At 42.2% G+C, this 15,062-nt stretch overlaps 1 protein-coding gene across 3 annotated transcripts in view; it reads right to left on the reverse strand.

The window, feature by feature from the left end:
* FAM172A (family with sequence similarity 172 member A) overlaps positions 1–12,551 on the reverse strand; it is a 280,969-nt gene extending 268,418 nt beyond the window's left edge. For 2 of the 3 annotated variants that reach the window (XM_017807270.1, XM_017807268.1), the window contains exons 1-2: positions 12,501–12,551; positions 146–219 (exon numbers count right to left, since the gene is read on the reverse strand). The gene's annotated coding sequence lies outside the window, so the exon portion shown is untranslated. The remainder of the gene's footprint in view (positions 1–145; positions 220–12,500) is intronic. The other variant, XM_017807271.1, reaches the window with a different exon arrangement.
* Between the last annotated feature and the right edge of the window lie 2,511 nt (positions 12,552–15,062).

The raw sequence follows: 15,062 nt of genomic DNA on the forward strand, positions 1-15,062 counted from the left end.
TAATATGTGGCCTTCCTTATGCAAAGACACAACACTAAAACAATGTCAAATCAACAGGTATCAGAAAATATCAATATCACTTGTGCACCAAACTCTAGTCTCATATAAAACCCATTGTGGAGAAAATAAAGAGGAAACAGGTTACCTTACTCTCTCCTACTTCTCCAAGGTAGTGTCATCTATATCTAAGTTTCTGTCCAGTGTGGTCTTGGCTAAATTCTTAAAAAAAACAAAAACAAAAAACCCATGATGAATATTTCACAACCTTCCTAAAGATAAATGCAATTTATTAGCAAAATTGACCCCTGAACCTCATTTAGTGTCCTAGTGGACATCCACACTGTCAGACCTCCTGCCTTTTGCTCAGCTTCCCCCAGCTGCGGTTGACAGCCCTGAGGAATGGAAGGCAAGGAAGGGGAAGCCTCCCACATCAAAGCTGATGTTCTCCTCTCTGTGTAAGGGAACCCATTAGAGCACTCTCTCCAGCAACTACAGAGAAACCACATCCCCCAGTATTACTGACAACAAAACAACCCTGGTTGCCATTATGAGTATTTTGGCCATAAACAGAAATCAAATGCAATGTCAAACTACCATTCCCAGAAGTTCTGCCACAGCCCTTTACTTTCCAACACAATACAAAGCTTATGCCCTTTCACTCTGTAACATCTCTTCCCACACCCAGAGACTGTTTCCACATCTTTCTTGGTCTGTTCTAGTCTGAGCAAACTACTTTTTCCACCTGTCCACACTGACACATTTTCTTCCAGACTTCTGAATATTCTTCTGTTACTTTGCCCTGGAAGATTCTCCCATGCGCTCAAACCATTTCTTACATCTAATGCACAAAATAGATGAAGACCAAATAAAGTGGAGTGGAATTATTATGTGACAGGTGAAGAAATATGTCTCTTCTAACCATATACCCCAGGAGAATGATTATCCTTATTGCAACTGCGCAGCACTACTGATGCATGTTCAGGTTAAGATTCACCTAAAAATTTGGGATTCTTTCTTCTGTAATTATTGCTATTTTGTATTTATATAAAGAAGGATTTAATCAAAGCACAATACTTTTCATTTTTCATCCTAAATGGCATTATCCCTTTTACGTTATTTCTTTAATTTTTCTAAGCCATTTTAAATTGTAAATTTATTCTTCACAGAACATAAATCACCTCCCAGCCTGGTACTCTCTGTAAAATTAATAAATGTACTTTCTATGCCACTGGTATCATCCATGACCTTAACAAAACAAAGATGTGGTGAGCTGACCCTGGGTGGATCCCAGCTACTCACCACAACTACTGTATCGCTACCCTTCTTGAATGGACAAAGGAGAGGAAATATAACTAAGGACTCAACACTAAAGTACAGGGAGAAATCACTCAGCAATTACAGTCATGGGCAAAAGAGACTCAATCTGGGGAGATTAATTTAATATACTGCCAATCAGAGTAGGATATTTAGAAATACAACGAAATCTTAAAACACTTTCCCTCAACCCTTCCGTTCTCCCCAGGTTCAACTTCTCTCCCAAATTCCCTACCTCCTTCTCCCAGTAGTGCAGGGAAACGGGGAATGGGGCCTGTGGTTAGTTCAAGATTCGCTGCTTCTGCCACTCCTTTCTGCTCTGGGAAAGGACTTCTCACCTTCTTGCACTAGCATGGGGTGATCCCCACGGGAGACAGTGCTTCACAAACTTCCCAAACACAGGTCCTTCCCACAGACTGCAGTTCTTCATGAACTGCTCCAGCATGGGTCCCTTCAATGGGATGCACTCCTTCACAAACAGACTGGTTCCCTATGGGTCCTCCACAGGGTCACAAGTCCTGCCAGCAAACCTGCTCCAGCATGGGCTTCTCTCTCCACAGGTGCTGCCAGAAGCCTCTTTCAGTGCAGGCTTCCCCCAGTATTACAGCCTCCTGCTCCACTGTGAACCTTCATGGGTTATAAGGGTACAGCCTTGGCCAGCAGCAAGTCAACCTTGGAGCTGGCTGGCACTGGCTCTACTGGACACATAGGATGCTTCTGCCAGATTCTCACAGAAGCCACACCTGCAGCCCCCAAAACCTTGACACAAAAACCCAATACAGAAGGTATAATCACATCTGGGTTTCTTCGACTGCACTTCTGCCTTTGTCAATTCATTGAATGACGGTGCTCACTTAAGGAGCAGTTCAGTATTTTGTCTAACCTTCCTCCCTTGAGCTTTAAGTATTACCCCAATGTTTCTCCCAATCTCAGTTCTCCTCCCCCATACTTTAGTGCCTCTCAATCATCCTCTCCTATTTCCTTCACAAGCTTCCAGTTTCACCTGACCTCATTCGACCATTCGAGTGCCATTCCACTCCCTCCCCAAGCTGTCCTCATTCAACCCTTCATTCCAAGAGCTTTCGCAGAGACACTGCCAACTCAACTCCTTGTTCTCAACTTCCTCTTGTCCACACCGCCCCAGTCCTCTGGTTTCATTCATCCTGCCATTATAGAACAAGTATGGAAATAACAAAGCCCTTGAGCGCTTTCCTTAGACCACACCCCCTGTTGTCCACTGCCACTGGTCATTCTAACCACAGTCCTGTGGTGGAACAAGCAGAGTCAGCTGTTCTGTGGTGCTGACAGGCATGTCCAAACAACAAAAAGAGCACAGCATGTCTTGTACAGGTAGAATCACTTGAGATTCTTACATACTAAAACTGAAGTTGATACCTGACCCAAAAGTAGACTTTATGAACTATCTTGTTTCTTACCCAAAACACACAGACATCGTATCATATGTGTAGGAGACAATATAGATCTATCTATACCTTTGGAGAACAACTGAAAAAGGTGTTACCAGAACAAGCTGCTTTGGCACTTGTCAGATTTTGAAGATGTGCAACAAGGGTTATTCCACAATTTCTGTAGGTCCCACTCTCACATTTGACCACCTCCAGCAAATTTCTCACGGGGAGGTATATCTACCACCATTTGCCATAAAGTAAAACTTAAAATTTATTTATCTCATGTCCTAGAACAGCAAATAAATGCAATTAAGAACAATCAAAGAAAAAATACTATATTATCTGCACCATGCCTCTTTTCTAGAAAGCTAGATTGCTTTATTTGTGTGGGAATGGTAAACTTTCTTGGTATTCCTGTCAGTAGCAATCTCTAAAAATCATGATTCTCTGGAATTTTCTGAACTTTGTTCTTAAAAATGTTTCTTCTGGACATCACTAGGTAGGCAAAATCTCAGCTTCTCAAAAGGAATGCACTACTAGCTTTGAAAAATTCAGCATCTGTCTGAAACAAACCAGGTAATAGTTTTATCTTTCATCACAATGAAAACGCAGGTATAGGTTGATATCCTTAAGGAACTGGACTTCCCATCTCAACATACTTCTATTCCTCCCCTCCTCCTTCAACCAACTACCTCACATAGGTAAAAAGTCAAGTTTCTGATTATTTTGGTGTAGTCCTCTTACAGTTATTCCTTAGGGAGATATCCTAATTTTTATGACTACTTAAACACTCATCAGAAAGAAAGACAAGGAAAATAGGACTAATAGAATAAAGAATGAAAAGACAAAAATTTAAAAAAAATCTTTAATTGCCCAGAGAATTATGTTGGGAAGATAATGAAGAACTTACAGTTCTTCTGCAGGAATGTACATTCAAACTATTTGATATTACTGAAGTTGGTGGGATGATTCACTTGAATGTAATGCTAGAATTCAAGAGATAACCTATTTAGAAATAGAAGCAATGGAGAAACAATGAAGAACAAATGGTACCGTGTGCCAAAAAGTCACTGTCTGTTTCTGACTCATTGACAACAGAAAATCATGTCTTAATAAAGAAAGTACAAGTCAGGATACTAGCCGGGGTTTGCTACAGATACAAAATCTCACACAGCAAGGTCGTTAAGCATCTATTGCTTCTTTTTGGAAATAAAGGTTTCATTATCACAGTGGACAAAACACGAAGTGAAATAACCTGGAGCTTTCATGCTGCCATTATCAGAACTTGCTCAAAGTTTCTAAAAATTGAGGACAATTTCTAACACTGAGAAATGTTAAATCCAAGCGAAGGGAATGCTATATTCGACTTCATCCAGACAGATAATAAGTACCCCACTGTTTCATAGAGAACTAACACAGAACAAATACCATTCCTGCCCCCAGGTCTTAGAATCAAAGGACATATTCCCAAACACATCTTTGCAAAACAACTTTAGCAGTCCCACCCCCTACCCATGCTGTCCCTTCAGCTAACAGAACTGTTTGTCGCAATGCATGGCGAACCAGTTCAGGGAATCATATCTGAGTTAAACCAAAATGGGGACCTAATCTGAGTTAAAATTACCTTCCTTTCTTTCTTTCTTTCCCCTCACCACCCCTTTTGTTTTTGTTTTTTTGTTAAAAGTATACTTTTAACTTATCAATTCTCATATTTGGTTCATTACCTGGTACAACCAAGGTGACAGAACAGGGACACAGCTGCTGCCTGAAAACTTTTTAGCCTGATTTGTCAATATGGCCAAGAAAAAGCAAAACGAGGACTCAGTAACTGATCACTGGGGTAGGAAATAGTTTATGTTTTCAAATTTCAAACTCTGCTATTCCAAAATAAAAACATTTAAAATAAAATAAAAAAAAAACCTCAAAAAAAATCTGATTTACTGATTAGCATGTATCATACACAAGTTTGCATTTATAGTAACTTTGTTGATTTTGATGTCTGTGCTTGCTCTGAGATGTTTCTCCTTGGCTTGGAGGTTGGCAGCTATGTTAACAAACTGCTGCAGCACAGGAGTTATCAACATACAGAGACACAATTCTCTTTTCATTCAGATTTTATTTCATAAGATTGAATCATATGCTTCAGTGGGGAGATATTCTTTGAGTACAAGGACCAAGACAGACAAAGACTGGGTGCGTGAGCACACCTATTTATCCCTCATTTCACTAAATTTTAATAATGCCTTTATATAATGGCTCTTTCCCTACCAAGACTTCCTGTTAACATATATCTCCTTTGAAAATACTTCCAATTTTCTTTTTGATTGTGGTGCTTGCTTTTATTTAAATGTAGTCCACTTAACATCTTATTTCTTGAGATGGGATTGTAACAAACATGTTCTGCAAGAGGAATGACATGCCCATTTGTTAGAAAAAAACCTAGGTGCTTTCAAGATTGGTTGTATATTGTGGCTAAGACAAGAAGGAAGAATGCAAAGCAAGAACATGATTTAGCATCTTCTTCAGTTAAACAAGGAGACTGAGATTTGCATGTATTGTATGCTAATCGCAAGAGAGGAGGCCCAAAGAGAAGATACAAGGACTCCCTGAAACATCTCAGCCTGGGCCATATTGATCACCATAACTGGTCTACTCTGCCCTCCAATCGGGAGGCCTGGAGACACACCATCTATAACGCAGCTGTCTCCTTCGAGAACACACGCAGGATCACTCTCGAGGAGAAAAGACAACGCAGAAAGAATCGTGCCTTGCAGAATACACCACCTAAGGAGTCTTTCTGCCGTGCCTTTTGCAATTGGATATGTCTGTCACGTATTGGCCTCATCAGCCACCAGAGTGCTTGTAACAAATGTGGGTAGAGCCTTCCCAAATCTTCGTTCGCGAAGCCTCGCCATGAAAAACGCTAATCATGCTGCACAAAAATATGACAGCCACTCAAATGTGCATTTCAAGGCTTTATAAAGCCTGGCTTGCAGAAACTTCAAAAGAAACTATAACCACTACATTATTTGTTGGGTTTGGTCTTCAACACAATATTCAAGACAACTTGAAGAGCACCTGGCACACTAACAACATGATCAACCAGAACTACCCTGTTCATCTTCTCAACAAGCAGTTACTACTCCAGAAACCAAGACACCGAAGTAAAAAACAGCTCCAAAGTACAATAAACCACCTAACTCTCTTCATGCACCTAAAACAAAACAAGAATGAGGTCCATTATGCCTGTTCCTAAGCCAAAATATACTCCAGTTAAGGGGTGACAAGAAACCGGAGAACACATTTTTCCCATATCCCACCAGGAGCTTTCATCACTGACGCTGCATAAAGCTGACATGGTGAAGACAGCTCAATCGGCCAGCAGAGTATATACATTGTAGCTGAAATCTTCAGAGAATTCAAAATAACTATCTTAAAAGATTTAACTTCAAATGGAAAATGGCAACTTTAAGAAGCTTGTAATTCAGACAAATCCAGACTAGCTGTCTTTGGAAATCGTTCTCAATTTCCAAAGCTATCTTCCCAATAAATTTCACATTTCTTATCTACATCTTAGAGATGCCTAAGGGTACTTAGGAGTAATCAAGAATATTTTCAATACAACCAAAAACATTTTTCAGTATGTCCCTCTCAAAAAAAAAATTTAGTTTAAACTTTGACTTGAAATTGACAGTGAACAGAAAACTTCCTTATTACCAATTGATAATAAACTACATTAAAAATTGCAAAAACTTGAAGAAAAATATGATGGGCCTGACTTTAAATGCACATGTGTCCTAGTTAGGACAGCTGAGACCAGTCCATCACTGGATGGGTGTAACCCAAAACTGTGTATTCTATAGCCTTCCATGCCATTTCCCAGAAACTGTTTTCAATAGACTATTTACACCCTCTGCCCAGAGCAGCCTGACTCCTCAGGCTACAAAGTAGGTGTTAAGAGGCCTTCCAGATAGAAGGGTGCCTCTCTGTTCCTCACACCCTTTGTGAAACTCCTCCCCCTGAGGAAAGTACTGAGCATTCCTGCCTGAACTGGAGGATATATAATCTTGGAGTCTTGGAACCTTTTTTTACCACTCGTGGAATCCAGAGGAAGACTGCAGATCACCCCTCTCAACCAGACCGCAACCACCACTCTCGACCAGACTGCAACAGCACCCTCACCAACAGGTTTTCCCCCTCTCCCTTTACTTTGGACTCAGGGGGCCCAAAGAACACCACTCTGTTCATGCCCCAGGGTGCTGGGTTATACATTTGGGGTTTGTGGGTTAAAACCAAATTGCTTGTCTGTATAATTGTACTTATTGTATTATTTTATTAAATTGTTATTCTGACTTATAATCTCTCTTCTGGGTTGAGTTAATTTTCCCCTGCTGGTTTACCTTAAACCAGCACAACATGCACCAAGAAACATAAACATTAAAATTCAGTATTACTAGTGCTTCAGGTATGAACCTGCTTCCAGTCAACATGTGCAGTACAACTGACAATGTATACAGCTAATTCTTCTTTTAACCACCATTCCTCTTTCTAGACATGTGTCCTAGTTAGGACAGCTGAGACCAGTCCATCACTGGGTGGGCGTAACCCAAAACTGTGTATTCTATAGCCTTCCATGCCATTTCCCAGAACTGTTATCAATGAACCATTTACACCATGTGCACATAGAGCCTGACTCCTCAGGCTATAAACTAGGTGCTAAGAGGCCTGCGAGATGGGAGTTGCTCTTGTCCTCACACCCATTAAGGAACCCCCCACCCTGAGGGAGGTACTGAGCATTCCTGCCTGAACTGGAAGATACATAATCTTGGAGTCTTGGGACCTTTGTAACCACTCATGGGATCCAGAGGAAGACTGCAGGCCATGCTCTCAACCAGACTGCAGACCATCACTCTCAACTGAACTGCAACCACCACTTTTCAACCAGACTGCAACCACCACTCTTGACCAGACTGCAACAGCACCCTCACCAACAGGTTTTTTCCCTCTCCTTTTACTTTGGACTCAGGGGGCCCAAGGAACACCACTCTGTTCATGCCCCAGGGTGCTGGGTTATATATTTGGGTTTTGTGGGTTAAAACCAATTGTTTGTCTGTATAATCGTACTTATTGTATTATTTTATTAAATTGTTATTCTGACTTATAATCTCTCTTTTGAGTTGAGTTCATTTCCCCTGCTGGTTTACCTTTAAACCAGCACAAGCAATAAATAAAATCTTCTTTCATTTGACTGCCTGAGTGTCCTCATTCCAGCTGGGTTAGATTTAGTGTAGCTGGTACAGTGCTGTGGTTTGGATTCAGAATGAGAACAATGTTGATAACACACTGATGGTTTGGCTGCTCTTAAGCAGTGCTCACTCTAAGACCAGAGCTTTCCTGTATCTGACGCTCTGTTAGCAATGAGCTGCACAAAAAGGTGGAAGGGAGCATGGTCAGGAAAGCTGACCCAAACTGGCCTAAGTGACATTCCATACTATAGAATGTCATGTCCACCATATGTCCTCTTTTGGGGGAGCTACCAGGAAGAGGAGTCAATGGCTGTTAAAGCACAGGCTGGGTATTGGTAGCAGGTGGTAAGCAGTTGTACTGAGCATCACTTCTGTCTTGGGTTTCATTTCTCTCTCTCTCTTCATTAAAATTATTATTATCATTAGTATTATTATATTTTGCTTTCTTTCAATTATCAAACTGTTCTTACGTCAACCCACAAGTTGGACTTTTTTTTTCTGATTCACTCCCCATCCCACTGAGGCAGGGGGAAAGTGGAAGGGAATGAGCAATCAGCTGCATGGTACTTAGCTGCCAACCGGTGTTAAACCATGACACTGAGAATAAACTCTGTCTGCTGACAGAAGAGTTTCCTAAATTCACCACACACTAAATATTATTCAGCTAATACTATGTTGCTAAGACAATACTTATTTCACCTAAGTATTAAAAATCAATACCTAGAATACTCAAATGTGTATACAGCAGATTTGGCACAGAATTGGTCCCCTTCAATTTCTGTTGGCCAACAGGAACCTGGAAATGTACAGAAACTACAGTAGCAGAAACATCTAAAATTAGCCTGATGAGCTGTGCAGAGTTTATCTTTCTCCTTGGGATACACACTCAATAGAATACAAACTGCAGTATCAGAGAGGTTTCACCAAGCTGGAGGCAGATACCCTCCAGGACAGCGTAACAAGAATAAAAGCAGTTATACGAAGACTTCACTAAACCACAGAGGAGGACGCCATACTCACTAGCAGTATCATTACTAATTAACTCATTAACGGCGCAGATTTCTCAGGAAACTGGTAGAGAGGTTTCATCACAGTCAGTTCAAGTACAAGGTGACTCAGGTTGCAGATTTGCTGAAGTCCATATGATACAACACTTTCAGCCCTTCTCCCGTTTCTAGATTCTCCACTAACCCCCTCCAGTCCCACATCATTTCTTACAGAATCATTTGGGTTTTGAAGGAGGTTAAAGTTCATCTAGTCCAATGCCCCTGCCATGGACAGCAATACCTTCCACCACACCAGTCTGCCCAAAACACCATCCAGCCTAGCCTTCCACTTCCAGGGATGGAGCACTCATAGCTTCTCTGATCAACCTGATCTCATGTCTTAGCATCTCCACTGTAAAAAAGTTTTTTCCTAATATCTAATCGAAACATGTCTTCTTTCAGTTTAGAACCATTACTCTTTGTCCTATCACTACTACTCACGATGGCACTCCTGACAGTGAGTCTGTAGTTGGAGGCAACTCGTGGTCCCAGTCTAATTCCTACAACTGGTCAGCTATCAAACAAAAATCATTACCAAAACTGGTACTAATAAGTATCTGATGGTAAGCTCCATCTTTTCACCTTCCAATGAAACTCAGTCACATTACAAGAACAGTGTAAGGAATGCTGTGAGTAGTTAAACATTAAGTTCTCAAAGTCCTCACTCCAGAGCCTTCCTTTCAAAAGCATTCCTTTCAATGCACATTCTACCTACAGCACATAACACACTGAAAAATAACCATGAAAAATAACCATTTTTAATTCATTAAATTGTAAAGTGGAATTGTGGAATTCCACTCAGTGCAAACCTCTGAAACTGATCTACAGGCTAAGTAGATATCTGTACAATTAGACTTATAGAGAAAAAAAAAAATTCCTTCTGAGGCACCAAAAAATTAATAGGGTAGCATTAAATTTTTTAAGAGGATGTTTTCACGCCCACTGTTAAGCAACTTGTTTCAGTAAGCGAGTGGAAAAAAATTTAAAAAAAGATATCCATTCATTCTTTGAATGGATGCTTTACTTCAAAGAATTCCAGTAATCTATTGTAAATCTAAAAAACTCCTCAGTCACAACAGCGCATTGCTCCCCAAAGGAACAGTGGGTCAAATTCAAAGTACCAGCAACAGAGTTGTATTCAGAACTTTTTCTATAGAGCCTGGAATGGGCAAAACCTCCAAAGTCAGTGCTGAGTCTTCAGGGGGAAAAAAAAATAAGGTTGTGAACTTAAAAGAAGAGAGATTAAAAGATAAATCCCCACTGAGTAATTATAAGGAGAAGCTCTCCCAAATGTTTGCTAACTAGAACATAAAAGGCAATTCAGTAAAGACCATGGTCAAGTCAACTTGCAGATTTAAATATAGCCATAATTGGCTACAATCACTGAGAAGGCCATCTCAAGAAAACAGACAAAATCCAGGCACTGGTGAGAAAACTCCAATAATTAAAGGTATTTCACTACGGCAGAAAGCACTCTGAGTGTGCGCTGTGCTTCTGAAATGATGATGCCCTTGTCCACCTCCAGCTGCTCTGTACTGTTGGCCTGCTGGAAGTTTTCATTTTATTCCTACGCCTACCCACATCTGCTAAGCTATTTCAGACAAAAAGTCAGGTCAACTTGAACACAATAAATATTACATCTGTCTTAACCCACCATGTTTTGACAGAGGTGGGCTGAGGAGTGCCCAGACTGACATCAAGGGTGGCAGGCATATCAGATCTCCAGCAGACAGGCAGGCAGTAAGTACTGGCAGTGGCTTCAGCCACAGAAACAGACATCACCTGGAGGCTCTATCTGGAGCTTTCCATGCAAAGATCAGTACTCTTGCGAGCAAAGAGTCTTTCTTTTTTTTGAAAGAAAGTGTAATAATACCTGGAAACACTCAGAAGACCAAATCTGTTCAATTCCCAACCCAGAGGACCATACAAAAAGACGTGATGTATTTTAACACTAGTAGCATTCTATGACACACCCCAAGCAGCTGAGTATCTCCAATTGTTAAGATTTTAGTTTTCCCTACACAAGAGCTCTTTTACTTTTTCCTACATTTAACCAATATGCTATCATAAGGCTGCTTTGCCACTGGTAGCGTAACATGCTGCCACCCTCTTTAACCCACAGTCCCAATTAAGGATTCCAAGAAAATACAAGCAATTACTAAAAGAACACCTTTTTGCTGTACTACCGGTATTATGCTTCTTTAAAGGCAAATATTGTCAACACCCCACTCTTTACTGTCACCAAATCACTGCACTGTTAAGATCAAAGATATCCAGTTAGCTTTATAATTGCTGTCGATTTTATAATACTTCTTTTGCCAATTATGGTATTGTCCTGTGACCTGCTCACTCAAGCTTACTACCCTAGCAAAAACTTCATGCAGAAATAGTGTAAAGTGGAAGATACAATTCGTGAAGACTTGACAAGCTGGCTTACATGGTTCTGAGCAGTTTGGGTCATGTAACACCAGAGTTAAAAGTTAGCTATCTGGGAAAAAAAGTGGTTCATTCTCTCTCAAAAGAAGGCAACAATTCTTTAAAAAGCAAAGTGAGCCGATTCTGAAAAGGAACTATAGATGCCTAGCATCTCCTGTTTTAGAACTACAGATTTTGAGTTATCTCATTAACAAACCAAAAACATATCAAAGTAACAATTTAAACTGGAAAATTATTTGCCTATATCTGGACAACTCAGAAATGACAAATATTTCATGCAGCTTTTTAAACTGCCAGGACAACTACAAGAAACTTAAGTCAAAAAAAGTTTTCAATCTCATCTGATTAGGAGAGCAAAATTAGGAGACAAAATTACTACTCAAACCCAGACATAAAAAGTCAGGAGTCAAGCAGTGATCCTTTCTCATTTATGACTGTACAGGAAGCTCGGGTTAGGTACCAGAGAAAACTGCCAAGTCTTGTTTCGCAAAAGCAGCTGAAAGCACCAAAAGCTGCAGCAATGACTGTGAGAATACATTCCGAAGAACAAAAGCTTTAGATTATTTAGAAAACTAGAAATGGTAACTGCTATTCCCTGTTTCTGGTCCATGCGACGCCCGCGACACTGGGAAGCAGTTGAGAAGGTGCCAACACGTGGAGCAACGGCGGGCAGAGCGCGGTGACAGTCGGAGCCTGTAGGGCCCGTCCTGGGCGGTGACACTGCGGCCGTGTTGCCACTGCGCTGATATGGGCACCCGGATACTCCTCACTCCCGGCTACTTAATCCTCACACCCGCTCCTGCGGCTCTCCGGAGCCCGGCCACAGGCAGCCGCCACCGCCCCGCTCCGGCCCGGCCGCCGCTCCGGGCTTGACGCCGCGCACACCGGAGGCCCGCGGGCCTGGCGTCTCCATCCCTGGGCAGGGCTGCGAGAGGCGACCGGGCGCCACCGCCCCAACTCCCCCGCCACGGCGCCGCTGGCGGCTCGAAGGCCGGGCGGCCGCCCCCTCCCGCCGCCGCCCGTCCCGGCGCTGCGGGGCCCGCACGTACCTGCGCCCGTGGCCGGCGGGAGGGGCGCGCGCGGCCGCTCCGGGCCCAGCGCCGCGCGCGGCGCCGCCCGCCCCCCGCTGCCGCTACTTCCGGGGTCCGCACGCGGCGACGTCACGCCCGCGGGCGCGGCGGGGAACCCGGAAGCGGAGCGGTCCCGCCGCCCCCGGCCCGGGCCCCGACTGCGTCAGGGCGCTGCCCCCACAACGGGGCTCTCCTGGGAAGTGTTTTTGAGTAGTTCTGTTGGAATAAAGCCTCGAGAGAAGCGGCGAGCTCCTGGCAGCGCCGACACAGACCGGGCGGGTGCCGGCATCGAGATCTGGGCCGGTTGCTTGGGGCTGGTGGATCTCACAGGGAAAGTGGCGCTTCTACTCCGAGCTCTCCGTTTTGATCACTCAGGAATGTGGAAATAGAAAAGACTTTCAATATAATTTTTCATGTCAGATGTTTCAGTCTTCTTCAGAAATAGATGAGAACTGTCTTGCATTGGCCCACAGTAAAACACCGACCACCACAAGCAGTCCCAACACCCTTGCACTGTCACAGAAAGAAACACCTTGAGTTTCATTTCAAGGATGCAGCACCTTGCTCCCTTGAAGAGCTTTCCAGATTTCTCATGGTTTGGTCTGCACAGGATTGTTGTGAGATGTTCCTGTCCCAAGGATAACTGAAATACGCCACATACCATGTGTGCAACTGAAACGTCTCATCCCCTCTTAGTTCCCAGTCACATCCCCTCTTAGTTCCCAGTCATGACTAATGGCCAAATCCAGTAAACTAGAGCCATGGACAGGCCTACATGGGAGAAACATTTTTCGTCATTGTTGCTGTCAGCTGTTCACTATGACCCAAAGCAGCAATCATGTACTTTTGCTCTCAATGGATTTCATGGAATAGTTTGGGTAGGAAGGGACCTTTAAAGGCCTGCAACAAGCAGGGACATCTTCGAACAGATCAAGTTGCTCAGAGACACATTCAACCTGACCTTGACTGTTTTCAGGGATGGGACATCTACCTCTGGGCAACTTGTTCAGTGTTTTCTGCAAAACCCAAGGAAGGAATAAGTGAAATAGTTTTATTCTTCAATGCAGAAGGTGAGAGAGAACTAGTCTGTTTACATTTTAGAACTTATGTTTGATTATTTTAAGCCTCTTGTATTGAGACTACTTTCCCTGTATTTCCCATGTTAGAAAAAAGTAGCGCTTAGATGTCTGTCTTTTGATGAGACATTTGGGATGCCATACAACAATGCTATGATTATGGTCTAGCCTATCAGCTCTATTATCTGTAGCAGAGAAGTCAGGGTTAGGAATCATTTTATGAACATTTTTTGATACTGTATTGACGTAAGCAGTCCTATCCTCTTATTTCAAGGTCATGCCATCTCTCTTTGCAAGTACTGTTAGGTTGCAAAGTGAACCTGGTTAGGACTGACTTATGTTAAAAGTAGTCAGTGTTTTTCGTTGAGGTCTTAATTTGGTTCACTGTCATTCTCCATCTCTTGCAGTACCCACCAAACCCCCCTACCCAAAAAAAAAAAACCCAAACCAAACACCAAACAACAACAAAAATAAACGAGTAGAATGTAGGAGTCTGAAAAAGTTTAATGACAGCTTGTGTGAGCAGTACAGCTAAAAAGTGCTGTGTCTGTGATCTTGATACAGCCCTTTGTAATTACAGGTCCATAGAAGGATTCAAGGAGGGAGAGTTTATCAAAACAAGGGGTGAGGATATAGTGGTTTTGGAGATGCTTGACCCACAAAGAATTATTGACTATAGATTTGAAGCTCTTCCTGTTACCTTACAAAGGTAGCAGTTTGAAAGGGTAAGTCTCTAAGTCTCATTAGAGGACTGACCCCAAAATTCCAAATATCAGCAGTGAAGAGGAACCAGAGGTAGTGTGTGGTAAATAGCCTTTCGGTGGAAGTTGCATCTTCTGTTTGCATGCAGAACTGTGGAGTTCTGTTGTCTTTATAGGCTTCTGTGATCTACAGTAATGCCAATAATAGGCTAATACTTGCAAAAATACTCATGCATGCTTGTTGAATGGCCAGATTGGACAAGGGTTTGAGCAGCCTGGTCTAGTGGAAGGTTCCCTGCCCAGGGCAGAGGGATTGAAATGAGATCATCTTTAAGACCCCTTCCAACCCAAACCATGTTATGATTCCATGACTCTATGAATGTCCAGCAAAGCTCTTCAATTCAGTTTTCAGAAATATGAAGTGTGAATAGTTACATCTGAAATAGATGGAAACTTTGCCTTCACAAGGTGCTGAAGAATGTCTTTATTATTTTCAATTGTGCATCTAAGATTACTAAAACTGCTTTCACTTAATTTCAGTTCACAATTTAAGCAAAAACATTATTTACTTATGTGCGTTAAGTGAAGCCAAGTTTGAAAGACTTGCAGTAAAAATTAGTTTCATAAAATATCTTCAAAAACTAGGACTTTACCCATGTCTGGTAAATGGAGCTGCATTTCAAAAAAATGTAGAGAAAAGAATGTGGTTTATGAAATAACACTCCTCTGCAAAAAGAGTACATGGTCATGTAACTAAAACGGTC

The sequence above is a fragment of the Lepidothrix coronata genome, unplaced genomic scaffold (assembly GCF_001604755.1).
Source record: "Lepidothrix coronata isolate B3197 unplaced genomic scaffold, Lepidothrix_coronata-1.0 Scaffold18, whole genome shotgun sequence".
Classification (NCBI taxonomy): Eukaryota; Metazoa; Chordata; class Aves; order Passeriformes; family Pipridae; genus Lepidothrix; species Lepidothrix coronata.